Below are 19,140 nucleotides of genomic sequence, written 5' to 3' on the forward strand. Positions count from 1 at the left end.
AAAAAACCATCGTCAATGGCAGTAACCCATCCGGTTTTCCGCCATTAATGGTCAAAGTATTTGACATCAGTCATAAACCATTGATGGGTTGGAATTATCTATGGTCAACGGCCATCCCTAATTCACAATCAGAGTGGCTGGGCAGCATTCTCTATCTGCCTCCCTAGAAGCTCAGGAGACACAAGCCCAGGGGGTTGCTTGAAGACCCACAGAATTGTGGGGGCCCTGGACAGATGACCAGTGTTCCTATACATTCATATGGCCCTGTAGAAATAGACTGAGTATACCAAACAAGAGGAGTGGTACTGTGCAGTTGTACTTACATACCAGGATATGAATAGAGACTCAGGCTTACACTGAGTGAAGCTTTTCGGAGTTTGACCCCTTTTGTCTACTCCATCCTTAGATGCAATACATGGCTTTATATCTATGGAAGCATACTCGCAGGAGGGGGATCTTATCTATCTCTCTCCCACAATTTCCGTCCGGCTCCAGATTCTGACACGGTGTTATTTTATGGAGGGGTGTTTTTACAATGTGAAAGACTCCTACAATCAAAAAGGAACATAACTCATAGGGACAGCATTTATCGCTGCCGCTGTCATTGGTGCTGGACTGTTAATAAATGCGGCACTGCAGAGATTATTGATACATAGGCCAGTTAGACTTGCTCTGTGCATACAGAACAAGATAGGTGGTACTGTGCAGTAGCACATACATGCCAGGATATGAACAGATGCAGATACTTGCAGCACACTGATCTGTGGAACCAAGGTTGTCTAAGTACTGCAATAAAATATTGGGTAAGATTGATGCTTGCTCATTGTCTGGCACAGTAGAAGTAAGAGAAATGTATTTTTGGGCAGAATACTTGGCACTGATCTGTGGAAAACAAATTCCAGCTTTGAGGGCAGAGGAAATAAAAATCCCTGGCTGCTGACCATCTCCCCAGGTGAAATACCTCATTCCTTTCTCTCTCCTGACGACTATGGAACATGAGGCCGGTGGGAGACGCGACAGGATAGACTGAGCTGGGAACTGTCTCCATTTCTTCTAAGTCCAAACTTGTTACTCTTGAAGACAAAGTGCTGAAGGTGAAACATACGTTAGTTACCCTGGAGCTGCCGGTGTAAAAATAAAGAAACTAGAACCCCCTATGTTGTCAAATACATTATCCATCCATAAAAGACATCTGCATTATTGGATCAGTGCCAGGCTCTTTAACAGTATCTGTGGCCTGGGTGTAGCCCTATGGGCCTGTATGTGATTCCTAAATAGCGAAACTGTGTTATATATTTCGTTATTTCTCAAAACTTTTTTTTTTTCTTACAAAATATTTGCTACTTGGAGATGTAAATAGATTTTCAGTTATAAGGTGTACATTTTTCTTGGTTTTGTTTTTTCATATTGACACATGAATGAATGAATGAATATATATATATATATATATATATATATCAATGCTTGTTGCACGGCACTCACTGTGTCCTCAGTTAGGGGTGAAGTAATCAATATAGCCGGTGCCTTCCAGTGGTAACAGCAAGCGCTGTGTCCAGTAATATATCCAGCATATAGGCGGCACTCACGGCGTGAGTGACGCCTATATGCTGGATATATATATATATATATATATATATATATATATATATATATATATGTGTGTGTACAAATGAATGGCACTCCTGGGGACCTTCTACAACTGAAATAATGACAGAGACTGCGCCCTGAAGTGCAGGTAACGTTTCAGCTGTATTGCAGCTTTCGTCAGACCGATACAGCTGAAACTTTACCTGCACTTCAGGGCGCAGTCTCTGTCATTATTTTAGTTGTAGAAGGTCCCCAGGAGTGCCACCCATTTGTACACATCAGGGGTAACTAGGGGTTTTGGAGCCCAGGGCAAGATCAAAAATGCCCCCCCCCCCCAAATAAAATAAAATAAATAATAATAATAAATAAAATACAAAAGGAAAGTATGTGCGCACGCTAATGGCGATGTGCCAACATGACACGCCAGCTGTTTCAGGTCATACTGGGAACATTCTTTTCAATTCCACATGCACCTTACCATCATCATCTCCTACACAACTAGGTGTCACTGTGTATAAAGATGTCAGGGTGTGTATGTATAGATGTAGGTGCAGTGGTCGAAGTTTAATTTTTTAAGGGGGGTATGAAAAAGTGGAGGTTTGAATTATGCGTGCGCTCTGGAAAAGGGGGTGTGGCCACTCAGAAGGGGGCGTGGCCTTCAGTGTAGTAGGACCCATTATACTATCTAGTACTGGTGTCCCTTTCATATTATAACACACGGTAGGAGCCTAAATTCACATTATAGAGAGAGGGGATCCAACCCCCTTAATTAACAAGGCCTGTGGGGCACTGTGGTGAGGGGAGCCTACCCCCTTAATCGACTAATTGCAGAGTTTAGCAGCGGAAGGGTTGCAGCAGTTTCTCACCCCAAGCTGCGGCGCTTCTGCCACCTGCGACACTCCACATCTTCGGCGCCACCCAGGATGCAGAGCACCGCACCGGGGATGCACCCTTTTCAGTGTGGTCTGCTGCGCTCCGAAGGGGAACCTTCTCTCCTGCTGCTCTGCTAAGCAGGGCAGCGAGAGACAGAGCCTCCCAACTGCCCCCCCCCCACCGCGGGACACTGCGGCCCGCGGGTGGGACAGCGGGAAAATCGGGACAGTTGGGAGGTATGATATATGTGTGTATATATATATATATATATATATATATATATATATATATATATATATATATATATATATATACACAGGTTGAGTATCCCATATCCAAATATTCCGAAATACGGAATATTCCGAAATACGGACTTTTTTGAGTGAGACAGTGAAACCTTTGTTTTTTGATGGCTCAATGTACGCAAACTTTGTTTAATACACAAAGTTATTAAAAATATTGTATTAAATGACCTTCAGGCTGTGTGTATAAGGTGTATATGAAACATGAATGAATTGTGTGAATGTAGATACACTTTGTTCAATGCACAAAGTTACAAAACATATTGGCTAAAATTACCTTCCGGCTGTGTGTATAAGGTGTATATGTAACATAAATGCATTCTGTGCTTAGACTTGGGTCCCATCACCATGATATCTCATTATGGTATGCAATTATTCCAAAATACGGAAAAATCCGATATCCAAAATACCTCTCGTCCCAAGCATTTTGGATAAGGGATACTCAACCTGTACTGCAGTATGGAAAGTGTAATGGTTAGCATTACTGCCTCACAGCACTGAGGTCATGGGTTAAATACCCACTATGACCCTAACTGTGTGGAGTTTGTATATTCTCCCCATGCTTAGGTGAGTTTCCTCCCACAATCCACAAACATACTGGTAGGGTAATTGTTTCCAAAACAAAAATGAACCCTAGCATGACTATGTGTGTATATGTGATAGGGAATATAGATTGCAAGCTCCACTGGGGCAGGGATTGATGTGAATGGCCAAATAATCTCTGTAAAGCGCTGTGGAATATGTGTGTGCTATATATATATATATATATATATATATATATATATATATATATATATATATATATATATACATACTCCTAGCTGTAAACAGAAACTCGCAACTGTATCTTTGTGGTTAACAACGTTTCGGTCGTCTCCACGACTGTCGTCAGGTTTTTAATTCTAACTGGTAATAATATATATATTTGTGTATATAAACAAAAGCTTATTATATAAATGGAAACATTGAAAGGTTTATTAGGTACATTACCTGTGATCCTGTTTTCTCTTCTGCCACAGCTCTGTCGCGCTATATATATATGTATATATATATATATATATATATATATATATATACACACACGTGCTATTAATGTCTGTCCCACAATACAGCAATTACAGTACATATGCAGCTTTTCAATGGGCATCCAGCAAACCTTTCTAAAACTGCTCTTTTAAAAGTATGCCTGCAAAGAAAATGAAATGAAAAGGTATTTTGCAGTGAACTACAGTTCCGGGAAGGCTACTGGCACAGGGTTCCTGGCAGTGATGTGGTTAATTCACAGGAAGCCAGCTGCATGTACAGTTTTATTTTATAACATGGAGGAGAACTGGAGAAGAAATTGGTGAGACCCCTCCTCTCCCTCCACCTCGCCCAGCTGTGCTCCCTCCCACCTGGCCAGGACTAGAGCCCATTCCGCGGCTCCTTCTTTCCCAGCTTATCCTGCTGCTGCTGGACCTATGCGTATTATCATGTTTTTCCCCCCTCCTGGATTCCATGCCCTTTAAGGCTGCACGGATCAGTCCTGCAGCCAGGAGTTGTTGTTGGGTGTGTATGTGTTTTGCTTGGAGTGTGCAGCTCATGAAAAAAAAAAACACCCACAAAAAAAAAAAACACCCACGATTGAGGCAAATGGATAGGGAGAAATAAGCACCCCAGGCGCCCCCCTTCCAGTACCTTTTAGCCTCTCCATACACTGTGATCCCCGCGCGGCTCGCAGGCTTCCACTGCACACACACTCTCGCTCTGTCCTGGAAACTTATTAACCCTTTTTGGCTTCTTGTTTGCAACTTTTTTTATTTTTTTATTTTGCGTTTCTCAGTTTGTTTTTGCTCTCCCCTTTGGCATTTCTGTGCCCTATTCACCCCTCTGTCAAGGTGACATGCGAGAAGGATGCAAGATTCGTTTCTGGATTACTTCCAGATAAACTTTTGGATTTTCACAAAGAAATCGGGTAACTGGGACACCTGGGCGTACGGTGGCTGATATAGAAGGAACTTGCAGCAGCTGTATACGAGGTAAGGCACGGGACAAGCGTGCAGCTGAGTGCTTGTTGCTGATGGGACAGACATCTGTGGCACACTTATGGCTGAGCACTGATATATTATTTTATTACTTATATAGCTTCTATACTGAATACTCATGATGCCTATAACCCCAAATATGTCTCTCCCCCCCCCCCCCCCACTAGCAAATTAAGGGACTTCCAAAGAGACTAATTTTTTAAATCAATTTTGCCTGCCATATTTAAAAGGGCAATAATAGTAAATGCAAAATCAGGCTTGATTTGCATGAAATATTATTATTGCCCTTTAAAATCTGACAGGCAATGGGGGAGATTTATCAAAGCTTGGAGGAAGATAAAGTAGGCATCTTCATTTTAAAGGCTGTGTTTGTCAAATGAGAGGAGTTGATTGGTTGGTATTTTATCTCCCTGCATGCTTTGCTAAATTGCCCCCCTAAATCGGAGTTTTTCAAAAACCGCTGTTTAGTAAAAATACCCCTTAATCTGGACAGTGTATTAAATATTAAACTTTAGTTGTTGAAGAAGAGTTCTGTATCCATCATGGGAACTGTAACTGAAGTTTGTCAGACACCTGTGAATTGAATGTTTGTTTGTTTTTGATTTATTGCCGAATTGGGGTTGCGTGACTACTACTTACAGCAGTATAATCAGTGTTGGATTCAAAGTTAATGGTTTCCCAACTGTTTCTGTTAGTATTCAGTAACTGAAAAATCCATGCCTGCAATGTTAGGCGACTTGCAGCTCTCGAACACAACAGAATATTATGGGACTAGTAGTTCCACAACTGAATAGTCACATGTAAGGCTAGGCTACAGCACAACTCAGTCTTTGCTTTGCATGTAGGCAGCATGTCTCGCCTCACTCTCATTCTGTGCCATGTTTTCTGATAATTCACCCATGCCATCAGTTGCTCTTTGAGATGATGCCGTTTCAGTTTGGTTGAATGTAAATGAAATAACTATTCTCAGACATGGATACCATTATTCCTACATAAATACTGTCCATCCAGTTCTGGGTGTATTATTATTGTTGGCTTGTAGGACATATTTTGCTTGTCTGAGGAGTACCAATATCACCACAACCAAAGCATTACATAAAATAATACCACAACCAAAGCATTGCATAAAATAATAGAATATCACCTGCCAGGCGTACTTTACTAGTTCAGAGAATTCTCTGCCCTAACAAGACAGCTGCGAGTGGACTGTACTGTACTGTACTGTACTGTACTGTTACTAGTACTGGTAACTTTGTATGAATATAAAATATGTCAGGACTCTTATTACAGGTTGAGTATCCCTTATCCAAAATGCTTGGAACCAGAAGTATTTTGGATATCGGAATTTTCCGTATTTTGGAATAATTGCATACCATAATGAGATATCATGGTGATGGGACCTAAGTCTAAGCACAGAATGCTTTTATGTTACATATACACCTTATACACACAGCCTGAAGGTCATTTAATACAATATTTTTAATAACTTTGTGTATTAAACAAAGTTTGTGTACATTGAGCCATCAAAAAACGAAGGTTTCACTATCTCAGTCTCACTAAAAAAATGCCGTATTTCGGAATATTTGGATATGGGATACTCAACCTGTAATAGGAAAAATCCAAAGGGCAGACATTATAACTGTACTGTATATTGTATCAGAACTATGTATTGGGAAGTGCTTGTTAATCTCTATTTAATTTGGCCTCCAAAGCATGAAGTATATGATAAAAGTTGGGCTTTACTGTTGGTATGGATCCCAACTAGTCAGATACCCTGTGACATTTTGAAGGTAATTCAGTTGTTTTTCTTGCTCGAAGATACCATAAAAAGACCGGGAGCTATTCAATTGTTTTTAATGCCCATTACTTATCGTGAATTTCTGCTCGCACCCACCTGAGATGTGAGCAGTAATCCATCTAAAGTAGGTTTTTTGGGCACCCTAACTGCGGCACGCCCAGTAGTTTGCGCAGGATAAGCCGCTTTACTCAGCTGATTCTGGTGCAATTGGGCACAAGAATGTGGCACAAGAAAGCCTTCACTTTGTCTACCAATCGGATTTGCTGTGACATTTCAGATCTGACTCTGGTATGTTTACTAAGATCCAGATGACCATTTGACACCTGCCATCAGGTCCCCCACATCTTAGGAACAGTACAATTGGTTAGGTTCATATAAGATTGTTCCTTGTGATGACTTTCAGATGTATATGGAAAGATAAACATTGCAACATGTTCTGATCACTGGAAATGATCATACTACATCTGTATTGTATTTCCAATACAGATTAGGAACATATACTCTATAGATAGCTAAAGAATACCCGTATATACTCGAGTATAAATCGACCCGAATTTCTCTATCGTCCTAGTGGATGCTGGGGTTCCTGAAAGGACCATGGGGAATAGCGGCTCCGCAGGAGACAGGGCACAAAAAGTAAAGCTTTAGGATCAGGTGGTGTGCACTGGCTCCTCCCCCTATGACCCTCCTCCAAGCCAGTTAGATTTTGTGCCCGGCCGAGAAGGGTGCAATCTAGGTGGCTCTCCTAAAGAGCTGCTTAGGAAAGTTTAGCTTAGGTTTTTTATTTTACAGTGAGTCCTGCTGGCAACAGGATCACTGCAACGAGGGACTTAGGGGAGAAGAAGTGAACTCACCTGCGTGCAGGATGGATTGGCTTCTTGGCTACTGGACATCAGCTCCAGAGGGACGATCACAGGTACAGCCTGGATGGTCACCGGAGCCTTGCCGCCGGCCCCCTTGCAGATGCTGAAGTAAGAAGAGGTCCAGAATCGGCGGCAGAAGACTCCTCAGTCTTCTAAAGGTAGCGCACAGCACTGCAGCTGTGCGCCATTTTCCTCTCAGCACACTTCACACGGCAGTCACTGAGGGTGCAGGGCGCTGGGAGGGGGGCGCCCTGGGAGGCAAATGAATACCTATTTTGGCTAAAAATACCTCACATATAGCCTCCGGAGGCTATATGGAGATATTTAACCCCTGCCAGAATCCGTTAAGAGCGGGAGACGAGGCCGCCGAAAAAGGGGCGGGGCCTATCTCCTCAGCACACAGCGCCATTTTCCCTCACAGAAAGGCTGGAGGGAAGGCTCCCAGGCTCTCCCCTGCACTGCACTACAGAAACAGGGTTAAAACAGAGAGGGGGGGCACTAATTTGGCGATATGCTTATATATATATTAAGATGCTATAAGGGAAAACACTTATATAAGGTTGTCCCTATATAATTATAGCGTTTTTGGTGTGTGCTGGCAAACTCTCCCTCTGTCTCTCCAAAGGGCTAGTGGGTCCTGTCCTCTATCAGAGCATTCCCTGTGTGTGTGCTGTGTGTCGGTACGTGTGTGTCGACAGGTAGGAGGACGATGTTGGTGAGGAGGCGGAGCAATTGCCTGTAATGGTGATGTCACTCTCTAGGGAGTCGACACCGGAATGGATGGCTTATTTAGGAAATTACGTGATAATGTCAACACGCTGCAAAGTCGGTTGACGACATGAGACGGCCGACAAACAATTAGTACGGTCCAGACGTCTCAAAAACACCGTCAAGGGTTTTAAAACGCCCGTTTACTTTAGTCGGTCGACACAGACACAGACAGGGACACTGAATCCAGTGTCGACGGTGAATAAACAAACGTATTCCTTATTAGGGCCACACGTTAAAGGCAATGAAGGAGGTGTTACGTATTTCTGATACTACAAGTACCACAAAAGAGGGTATTATGTGGGATGTGAAAAAACTACCATAGTTTTTCCTGAATCAGATAAATTAAATAAAGTGTGTGATGATGCGTGGGTTCCCCCCGATAGAAAATTATGGGCGGTATACCCTTTCCCGCCAGAAGTTAGGGCGCGTTGGGAAACACCCCTTAAGGTGGATAAGGCGCTCACACGCTTATCAAAACAAGTGGCGGTACCGTCTATAGATAGGGCCGTCCTCAAGGACCAGCTGACAAGGCTGGAAAATATAATAAAAAGTATATACACACATACTGGTGTTATACTGCGGCCAGCGATCGCCTCAGCCTGGATGTGCAGAGCTAGGGTGGCTTGGTCGGATTCCCTGACTAAAAATATTGATACCCTTGACAGGGACAGTATTTTATTGACTATAGAGCATTTCTATATATGCGAGATGCACAGAGGGATATTTGCACTCTGGCATCATGAATAAACGCGATGTCCATAACTGCCAGAAGATGTTATGGACACGACAGTGGTCAGGTGATGCAGATTCCAAACGGCACAGTATGGCCGTATAAAGGAAGAGGACTTGTTTGGGGTCGGTCCATCGGACCTGGTGGTCACGGCAACTGCTGGAAAATCCACCGGTTTTTACCCTAAGTCACATCTCTGCAGAAAAAGACACCGTCTTTTCAGCCTCAGTCCTCTCGTCCCTATAAGATCATATCTGCCCAGGGATAGAGGAAAGGGAAGAAGACTGCAGCAGGCAGCCCATTCCCAGGAACAGAAGCGTTCCACCGCGTCTGACAAGTTCTCAGCATGGCGCTGAGACCGTACAGGACCCCTGGATCCTACAAGTAGTATCCCGGGGGTACAGATGGGAATGTCGAGACGTTTCCCCTTCGCAGGCTCCTGAAGTCTGCTTTACCAAGTCTCCCTCCGACAAGGAGGTAGTATGGGAAAAAATTCACAAGCTGTATTCCCAGCAGGTGATAATTAAATTACCCCTCCTACTACAGAAAAGGGGTATTATTCCACACTATATTGTGGTACTGAAGCCAGAAGGCTAGGTGAGACTTATTCTAAAAATTTTTTTTTGAACACTTACAAAGGTTCAAATTAAGATGAAGTCACTCAGAGCAGTGATAACGAACCAGGAAGAAGGGGACTATATAGTGTCCCGGGACATCAGGGATGCTTACCTCTATGTCCCAAATTTGCCCTTCTCACTAAGGGTACCTCAGGTTCGTGGTGCAGAACTGTCACTATCAGTTTCAGACGCTGCCGTTTGGATTGTCCACGGCACCCCGGGGTCTTTACCAAGGTAATGGCCGAATTGATGATTCTTCTTCGAAGAAAAGGCGTCTTAATTATCCCTTACTTGGACGATCTCCTGATAGGGGCATAGTCCAGGGAACAGTTGGAGGTCGGAGTAGCACTATCTCGGATACTGCTACAATCAGCACGGGTGGATTCTAAATATTCCAAAATCGCAGCTGATCCCGACGACACGTCTGCTGTGCCTAGGGATGATTCTGGACACAGTCCAGAAAAAGGTGTTTCTCCCGGAAGAGAAAGCCAGGGAGTTATCCGAGCAAGTCAGGAACCTCCTAAAAACAGTGCATCATTGCACAAGGGTCCTGGTAAAGATGGTGGCTTCCTACGAAGCAATTCCATTCGGCAGATTTCACGTAAGAACTTTTCAGTGGGATCTGCTGGACAAATGGTCCGGATCGCATCTTCAGATGCATCAGCGGATAACCCAATATCCAAGGACAAGGGTGTCTCTCCTGTGGTGGTTATAGAGTGCTCATCTTCTAGAGGGCCGCAGATTCGGCATTCAGGATTGGATGCTGGTAACCACGGAGCCCAGCCTGAGAGGCTGGGGAGCAGTCACACAAGGGAAAAATTTCCAGGGAGTGTGATCAAGTATGGAGACTTTTCTCCACATAAATATACTGGAGCTAAGGGTAAATTTATAATGCTCTAAGCTTAGCAAGACCTCTGCTTCAAGGTCAGCCGGTATTGATCCAGTGGGAAAAACATCACGGCAGTCGCCCACGTAAACAGACAGGGCGACACAAGAAGCAGGAGGGCAATGGCAGAAACTGCAAGGATTTTTCGCTGGGCGGAAAATCATGTGATAACACTGTCAGCAGTTTTTCATCCCGGGAATGGAAACTGGGAAGCAGACTTCCTCAGCACGACCTCCACCCGGGAGAGTGGAAACTTCATTGAGAAGTTTTTTCCACATGATTGTAAACCGTTGGGAAATACCAAAGGTGGACATGATGGCGTCCCGTCTGAACAAAAAACGGGACAGGTATTGCGCCAGGTCAAGAGACCCTCAGGCAATAGATGTGGACGTTCTGGTAACACCGTGGGTGTACCAGTCGGTGTATGTGTTCCCTCCTCTGCTTCTCATACCTAAGGTGCTGAGAATTATAAGACGTAGAGGAGTAAGAACTATACTCATGGCTCCGGATTGGCCAAGAAGGACTTGGTACCCGGAACTTCAAGAGATGCTTACAGAGGTCTTATGGCCTCTGCCGCTAAGAAGGGACTTGCTTCAGCAAGTACCATGTCTGTTCCAAGACTTACCGCAGCTGCGTTTGTCGGCATGGCGATGGAAAGCCGGATCCTAAGGGAAAAAAGGCATTCCGGAAGAGGTCATTCCTACCCTGGTCAAAGCCAGAAAGGAGGTGACCGCACAACATTATCACCACGTGTGGCGAAAATATGTTGCGTGGTGTGAGGCCAGGAAGGCCCCACAAAGAAATTTCAACTCGGTCGTTTCCTGCATTTCCTGCAAACAGGAGTGTCTATGGGCCTCAAATTGGGGTCCATTAAGGTTCAAATTCGGCCCTGTAAATTTTCTTCCAGAAAGAATTGGCTTCAGTTCCTGAAGTCCAGAAGTTTGTCAAGGGAGTATTGCATATACAAACCCCTTTTTTGTGCCTCCAGTGGCACTGTGGGATCTCAACGTAGTTCTGGGATTCCTCAAATCACATTGGTTTAAAACCAGTCAAATATGTGGATTTGAAGCATCTCACATAAAAAGTGACCATGCTCTTGGCCCTGGCCTGGACCAGGCGAGTGTCAAATTGGTGGTTTTTTCTCAAAAAAGCCCATATCTGTTTGTCCATTCGGACAGGGCAGAGCTGCGGACTCGTCCCCAGTTCTCTCCCTAAGGTGGTGTCAGTGTTTCACCTGAACCAGCTTATTGTGGTGCCTTGCACCTACTAGGGACTTGGAGGACTCCAAGTTGCTAGAAGTTGTCAGGGCCCTGAAAATATGTTCCAGGACAGCTGGAGTCAGAGAATCTGACTCGCTGTTTATACTGTATGCACCCAACAAGTTGGGTGCGCCTGCTTCTAAGCAGTCGATTGCTCGTTGGATTTGTAACACAATTCAACTTGCACATTCTGAGGCAGGCCTGCCACAGTCTAAATCGGTTAAGGCCCATTCCACAAGGAAGGTGGGCTCATCTTGGGCGGCTGCCCGAGAGGTCTCGGCATTACAACTCTGCCGAGCAGCTACGTGGTCAGGGGAGAACACGTTTGTAAAATTCTACAAATTTGATATCCTGGCAAAAGAGGACCTGGAGTTCTCTCATTCGGTGCTGCAGAGTCATCCGCACTCTCCCGCCCGTTTGGGAGCTTTGGTATAATCCCCATGGTCCTTTCAGGAACCCCAGCATCCACTAGGACGATAGAGAAAATAAGAATTTACTTACCGATAATTCTATTTCTCGGAGTCCGTAGTGGATGCTGGGCGCCCATCCCAAGTGCGGATTATCTGCAATACTTGTACATAGTTACAAAAATCGGGTTATTATTGTTGTGAGCCATCTTTTCAGAGGCTCCGCTGTTATCATACTGTTAACTGGGTTTAGATCACAAGTTGTACGGTGTGATTGGTGTGGCTGGTATGAGTCTTACCCGGGATTCAAAATTCCTCCCTTATTGTGTACGCTCGTCCGGGCACAGTACCTAACTGGCTTGGAGGAGGGTCATAGGGGGAGGAGCCAGTGCACACCACCTGATCCTAAAGCTTTACTTTTTGTGCCCTGTCTCCTGCGGAGCCGCTATTCCCCATGGTCCTTTCAGGAACCCCAGCATCCACTACGGACTCCGAGAAATAGAATTATCGGTAAGTAAATTCTTATTATAAGCAGAGGCGCCTAATTTTACTACAAAAACCTGGTAAAACTTATTGACTCGAGTATAAGCCTAGGGTGGGAAATGCAGCTCTAGCCGTACAGAGCCCCCACAGTGCCAGATATGCCCCCACAGTGCCAGATATGCCCCCACAGTGCCAGATATGCCCCCACAGTGCCAGATATGCCCTCATACTGCCAGATATGCCCCCTCAGTGCCACATATGCCCCCCCCCAAGTGCCAAATATGCTCCCCCAGTGCCACATATGCCCCCCCCAAGTGCCAAATATGCTCCCCCAGTGCCAGTTACAACTTACTCTCCGCCGCTCACACGCTGTTTTGTGAAGGAGGGATACGGAGGACACAGCGCGCGCCTCTCCTGTGTCCCTCCTGCGTCTCCGGCGGCAGCGGCGTATGTGTGTTAAATTAAGTGTCGGTTCGTGAGCCAATCAGAGCTCACGAACGGATACTTCATTTAATAGACCCGCCGGAGACGCAGGAGGGACACAGGAGAGGCGCGCGCTGTGCCCTCCTTCCCACTGACTCGAGTATAAGCCGAGGGGGCTTTTTCAGCACAAAAAAAAGTGCTGAAAAAGTCGGCTTATACTCGAGTATATACAGTAAGTACCATGGTGTTTGCCTGTTATAAAACAAAACTGGGAGAATGTCAGTGATTGAACTTCCTTCATCTTGATTGACTAGTCTTCACAACAGAATCCAAAATTCATTGGTGCTTGCAATTAGATTCATTAGCACTGTCAAAATCTTAATTATTTAGGGGGCTATTTAGCAAAACCGGAAGAGAGATAAAATTGGGAGAGAGAAAGTACCAACCAATCCGCTCCTAACTATATTTTTTCAGACTTATAGGCCCTACACACATGCCGATATTCTGAAAGATATGAACGATCTCGTTCATAAATGAACGAGAACTCGTTCATATCTTTCAGTGTGGAGACTCCAGCGATGAACGATGCGCGGCCCCGCGCTCGTTCATCGCTGATCTCCCGTCGGCTGTGCATGCAGGCCAATATGGACGATCTCGTCCATATTTGCCTGCACTTCAATGCAGCCGGGTGACGGGGGGAGTGAAGAAACTTCACTCCCCCCGTCACTGCCCCCCCGCCGCCGGGTTGCTCGTCGGCCGTATCGGCCGTCGGGCACCTCGGCGGCGCATCGCCGAGTGTGTAGGGCGCCTTAGCCTGTGAAATGTAAGGTAGAAGCTGATTGGCTGGTAAATTATCTCCTGCAATTTTATCTACAGACACTGTTTCTGCTCATTTTGAATTGAAACAGTTGAATGTTTTAAAGCAATTGACCTGCTGTTATAGTATAAATACGTCACATTAATAATTGGTCTTACCTGCCTCATCTAGTGCTCACTGTATGCTAGTATACATGTGTCATGCTATGTTTCATTCAGTTTTTCTCTGACGTCCTAGTGGATGCTGGGAACTCCGTAAGGACCATGGGGAATAGCGGCTCCGCAGGAGACTGGGCACAAATAGAAAGCTTTAGTACTACCTGGTGTGCACTGGCTCCTCCCCCCATGACCCTCCTCCAAGCCTCAGTTAGATTTTTGTGCCCGAACGAGAAGGGTGCACACTAGGGGCTCTCCTGAGCTTCTTAGTGAAAGTTTTAGTAAAGGTTTTTTATTTTCAGTGAGACCTGCTGGCAACAGGCTCACTGCATCGAGGGACTAAGGGGAGAAGAAGCGAACTCACCTGCGTGCGGAGTGGATAGGGCTTCTTAGGCTACTGGACACCATTAGCTCCAGAGGGACCGATCACAGGCCCAGCCTTGGAGCTCGGTCCCAGAGCCGCGCCGCCGGCCCCCTTACAGAGCCAGAAGCAAGAAGAGTCCGGCAAATCGGCGGCAGAAGACATCCTGTCTTCCACGAGGTAGCGCACAGCACTGCAGCTGTGCGCCATTGCTTCTCAGCACACTTCACACTCCGGTCACTGAGGGTGCAGGGCGCTAGGGGGGGGCGCCCTGAGCAGCAATAGAAACACCTTGGCTGGCTAAAAATACATCACATATAGCCCCTGGGCTATATGGATGAATTTTAACCCCTGCCAGATTTTCACAAAAAGCGGGAGAAAGGCCGCCGAGAAGGGGGCGGAGCCTATCTCCTCAGCACACAGGCGCCATTTTCCCTCACAGCTCCGCTGGAAGGACGTCTCCCTGACTCTCCCCTGCAGTCCTGCACTACAGAAACAGGGTAAAAAAGAGAGGGGGGCACTAATTGGCGGGTTATTAACAATACAGCAGCTATAAGGGAGAAACACTTATATAAGGTTGTCCCTATATCTAGTGTTCACTCTAGGTGTCTTTCACAGGGCGCTGCGCCCTGCCCCTTTTTTAGACACCTGAATGCCGCCCTGCCCGTTTGTGTGCGCCCTCCCGCCCCGCACTTTGCTGCCCGCCGGACACATTAACCACACTGCAGTGATCGCAAAGAGGGACTCGGATTTTAAAAGTGAGCGGGTCCCGCAGGACGCGCTGTTTTTTGCTGACAGCCGCCTCACAGCCGCCTCACAGCCAATAGAAATCCCCAAGCCCTGCCTCACCAGCCAATAGCCGCCGGCAGCTTCTCAACATCCAATCGCTGCCGGCAGCGTCTCCCAATCCAAGCGCCACCTGAGACGTCGGTCCCTCCTCCCTGCGCTGATCTCCAACCCATTGAATGTGCTGGTGGCAACCGGGCGCGGACATCACGATGACAGGAGAATGGAAGATGCAGGAGGGAGCCGAGGAGGAGAGGAGCGCTTTCACCAGGGGCAGCCCGGTGGGTCTGCTGCAGAGAACATGAGCTGGGGCCGAGCGGGACATGTCAGTGCGGTCGGGCACCACGACTGCAAAGTACCAAGAGGTCAGAGCGCTGCGACCTGTGGGAATGGTGATAAATCTTTCGTTTCACAAACGTGCAGGCGGGCCTTTCCTATATTTATTAAATAACATGGCCAATACCTGCACATTATACCTGTGAGGGCGCTTCCTGTTACGCTGCATCTTATTCCCCCAGCGTCCCAACTACTAGTGCACACATCCTGCCCTCTGCTACCACTACTGCACCCATCCTGCCCCCTGCTACCACCACTACTGCAACCATCCTGCCTCCTACCACTGCTGCACCTATCTTACCCCCTGCTACCACTACTGCACCTATCCTACCCCCTACCACTGCTGCACCTATCTTACCCCCTGCTACCACTACTGCACCTATCCTACTCCCTGCTACCACCACTACTGCACCCATCCTGCCTCCTACCACTGCTGCACCTATCTTACCCCCTGCTACCACCACTACTGCACCCATCCTGCCTCCTACCACTGCTGCACCTATCTTACCCCCTGCTACCACCACTACTGCACCCATCCTGCCTCCTACCACTGCTGCACCTATCTTACCCCCTGCTACCACTACTGCACCTATCCTACCCCCTGCTACCACCACTACTGCACCCATCCTGCCTCCTACCACTGCTGCACCTATCTTACCCCCTGCTACCACTACTGCACCCATCCTGCCTCCTACCACTGCGCAACCTATCTTACCCCCTGCTACCACTACTGCACCTATCCTACCCCCTACCACTACTGCACCCATCATGCCCCCTGATACCACCACTACTGCACCTATCCTGTCCCCTGCTGCTACCACCACTACTGCACCCATTATACCCCACATACCCACACAGTGCCCATTATAAACACCCCCATACCCACACAGTGCTCAGTATTCACACCCCCACAGTGCCCATCATACACACACTCCATGCCCACACAGTGCTCATTATACACCCGCCAGAGCTCATAAAACCCTCTAAACCCACACAATGTCCAGTATGCACACCCCCATAGTGACCATCATACGCACACCCAAACCACACAGCGCCCATCATATGCACACCCCTATACCACACAGCGCCCATCATATGCACACCCCTATACCACACAGTGCCCATTATACACCCCCCACAGCTCTCATAATGCTCTATACCCACACAGTACTCATTATACACACTTACAATGCTCATAGCACCCTCTATACCCACACACCCGCACAGTGGCCATCATACGCACAACCCATACCCACACATTGCTCATCCCCCCCCCCCCCCCCCCCCCTTCCCAAAGCGCCTAGCATATGGGTACTCCATACCCACAGTGCCCAGGATACATCCCCCTATACACAGTGACCAGCATACATAAACTCCCATATCCACACACAGTGCTCAGCATAGACACAACTGCCACACCCACACAGTGCTCAGCATACACACAAACAATCCCCAAACCAAAGCAGTGCCCAGCATACGCACACACCTCGTGTTATAGCGGTAGGGCTTCAACAAGGACACAGAGAAGCTGATCTTAAAAGTTGACGGGGAGCAGGAAGCACCGAATCCTGGGTACTGATGCCTCCCTACCCCTAACACTGCCTACAGCACTACCTGCACCTAACCCTCTATTTGCCCCCCAATACTGCCATAACTGCTATCTACCATGTGGGGTGGTCTAATGCTATGTGGGGAGGCATAAGGGGATCTCAAAAGCATACGTTGCTGTGGGACCCAGAAACTGAAGTAGGACCCAAATTTTTAAAACTGAGGGGTCCCTGGGACCCACTTTTTTTTTGGCTCAGCGAGATCACTGTGTCTCCCTGCATGAGAGACAGAGACCTCCGCGTCCCGCCCGTCCTTAGCTGTCAGCCGTCGCAGCTCCCCTCCTCTGTGAGCAGACTATAGGTCTGCTCATGATCTGATGAGACAGGAGGGCTGGGTTTGCCTCTCCCGCCGAGACAAACCCAGCCCTCCCTCCTCTGTGTACATGGATCAGTGTTGTGGCCATTTTCAACCAGCTCCGCGGTGTGTGAGGGGTGACCCGCAGCATCAGCCCCCAGTATGTAAGATTGGCACAAAAAAAGCGGAGATCAAAAATGTGCCCTACCTGGTGCAGTGTGTCTTGTGCTCTCTACCTGGTGCAATGTTTTTCAGTGCTCTCTACCTGGTGCAATGTTTCTCAGTGCTCTCTACCTGGTGCAATGTGTCTCAGTGCTCTCTACCTGGTGCAGTGTTTCTCAGTGCTTTCTACCTGGTGCAATGTTTCTCAGTGCTCTCTACCTGGTGCAATGTGTCTCAGTGCTCTCTACCTGGTGCAGTGTTTCTCAGTGCTTTCTACCTGGTGCAATGTTTCTCAGTGCTCTCTACCTGGTGCAATGTGTCTCAGTGCTCTCTACCTGGTGCAATGTGTCTCGGTGCTCTCTACCTGGTGCAGTGTTTCTCAGTGCTCTCTACCTGGTGCAGTGTTTCTCAGTGCTCTCTACCTGGTGCAGTGTTTCTCAGTGCTCTCTACCTGGTGCAATGTTTCTCAGTGCTCTCTACCTGGTGCAATGTGCCTCAGTGCTCTCTACCTGGTGCAGTGTTTCTCAGTGCTTTCTACCTGGTGCAATGTTTCTCAGTGCTCTCTACCTGGTGCAATGTGTCTCAGTGCTCTCTACCTGGTGCAATGTTTCTCAGTGCTCTCTACCTGGTGCAATGTTTCTCAGTGCTCTCTACCTGGTGCAATGTGTCTCAGTGCTCTCTACCTGGTGCAATGTGTCTCAGTGCTCTCTATCTGGTGCAATGTGTCTCAGTGCTCTCTACCTGGTGCAATGTGTCTCAGTGCTCTCTACCTGGTGCAGTGTGTCTTAGTGCTCTCTACCTGGTGCAATGTGTATAACGTGCTCTCTACCTGGTGCAATGTTTCTCAGTGCTCTCTACCTGGTGCAATGTGTCTCAGTGCTCTCTACCTGGTGCAATGTGTATAACGTGCTCTCTACCTGGTGCAATGTTTCTCGGTGCTCTCTACCTGGTGCAATGTTTCTCGGTGCTCTCTACCTGGTGCAATGTTTCTCGGTGCTCTCTACCTGGTGCAATGTTTCTCGGTGCTCTCTACTTGGTGCAGTGTGTCTCAGTGCTCTCTACCTGGTGCAATGTGTATAACGTGCTCTGCCTGGCGCAAAGTGTAGAATGTGCTCTGCCTGGCGCAATATGTATAACGTGCTCTACCTGTCGCAGTGTGTATAGGAGGTTCTACCTGGTGCAGTGTGTATTAGCTGCACTACTGTGTGGTGTAATGTGAATTGCCACTATTATGTGGCCATGCCCCTTCCCCACGAAAAACAACGCCCCTAAATTTTTGCTGCGCGCCTTTGGCGCGCACTGCCCATTCTTTATCATGTGGGAATGGGAGGACCAAGCATTATAGTATGTACCTAATTTTGCCCTTCTAACTGAAAAATGTGCCCTCCCGAACGAAAAATGTGCCCTCCCGAATGAAAAATGTGCCCTACCCGTGATCAGCACCCTGCCCTAAAAAAATCCTAGAGTGAACACTAATATCTATATATAGCGCTCTGGTGTGTGCTGGCATACTCTCCCTCTGTCTCCCCAAAGGGCTAGTGGGGTCCTGTCCTCTATCAGAGCATTCCCTGTGCGTGTGCTGTGTGTCGGTACGTTGT

General features: G+C 47.2%; 1 protein-coding gene across 10 annotated transcripts in view; it reads left to right on the forward strand.

Annotated features, from left to right (window-relative positions):
- TNS1 (tensin 1) overlaps positions 1 to 19,140 on the forward strand; it is a 937,838-nt gene that overhangs the window by 522,469 nt on the left and 396,229 nt on the right. Inside the window, exon 1 of one of the 10 annotated variants that reach the window (XM_063933945.1) lies at positions 4,129 to 4,780. The exons of the other annotated variants lie outside the window; for them this stretch is intronic. The gene's annotated coding sequence lies outside the window, so the exon portion shown is untranslated. Of the gene's footprint in view, positions 1 to 4,128; positions 4,781 to 19,140 lie in introns of those variants that run through there. 10 annotated transcript variants of the gene reach the window in all.

The sequence above is a fragment of the Pseudophryne corroboree genome, chromosome 7, assembly GCF_028390025.1.
Source record: "Pseudophryne corroboree isolate aPseCor3 chromosome 7, aPseCor3.hap2, whole genome shotgun sequence".
NCBI classification, from domain to species: Eukaryota; Metazoa; Chordata; class Amphibia; order Anura; family Myobatrachidae; genus Pseudophryne; species Pseudophryne corroboree.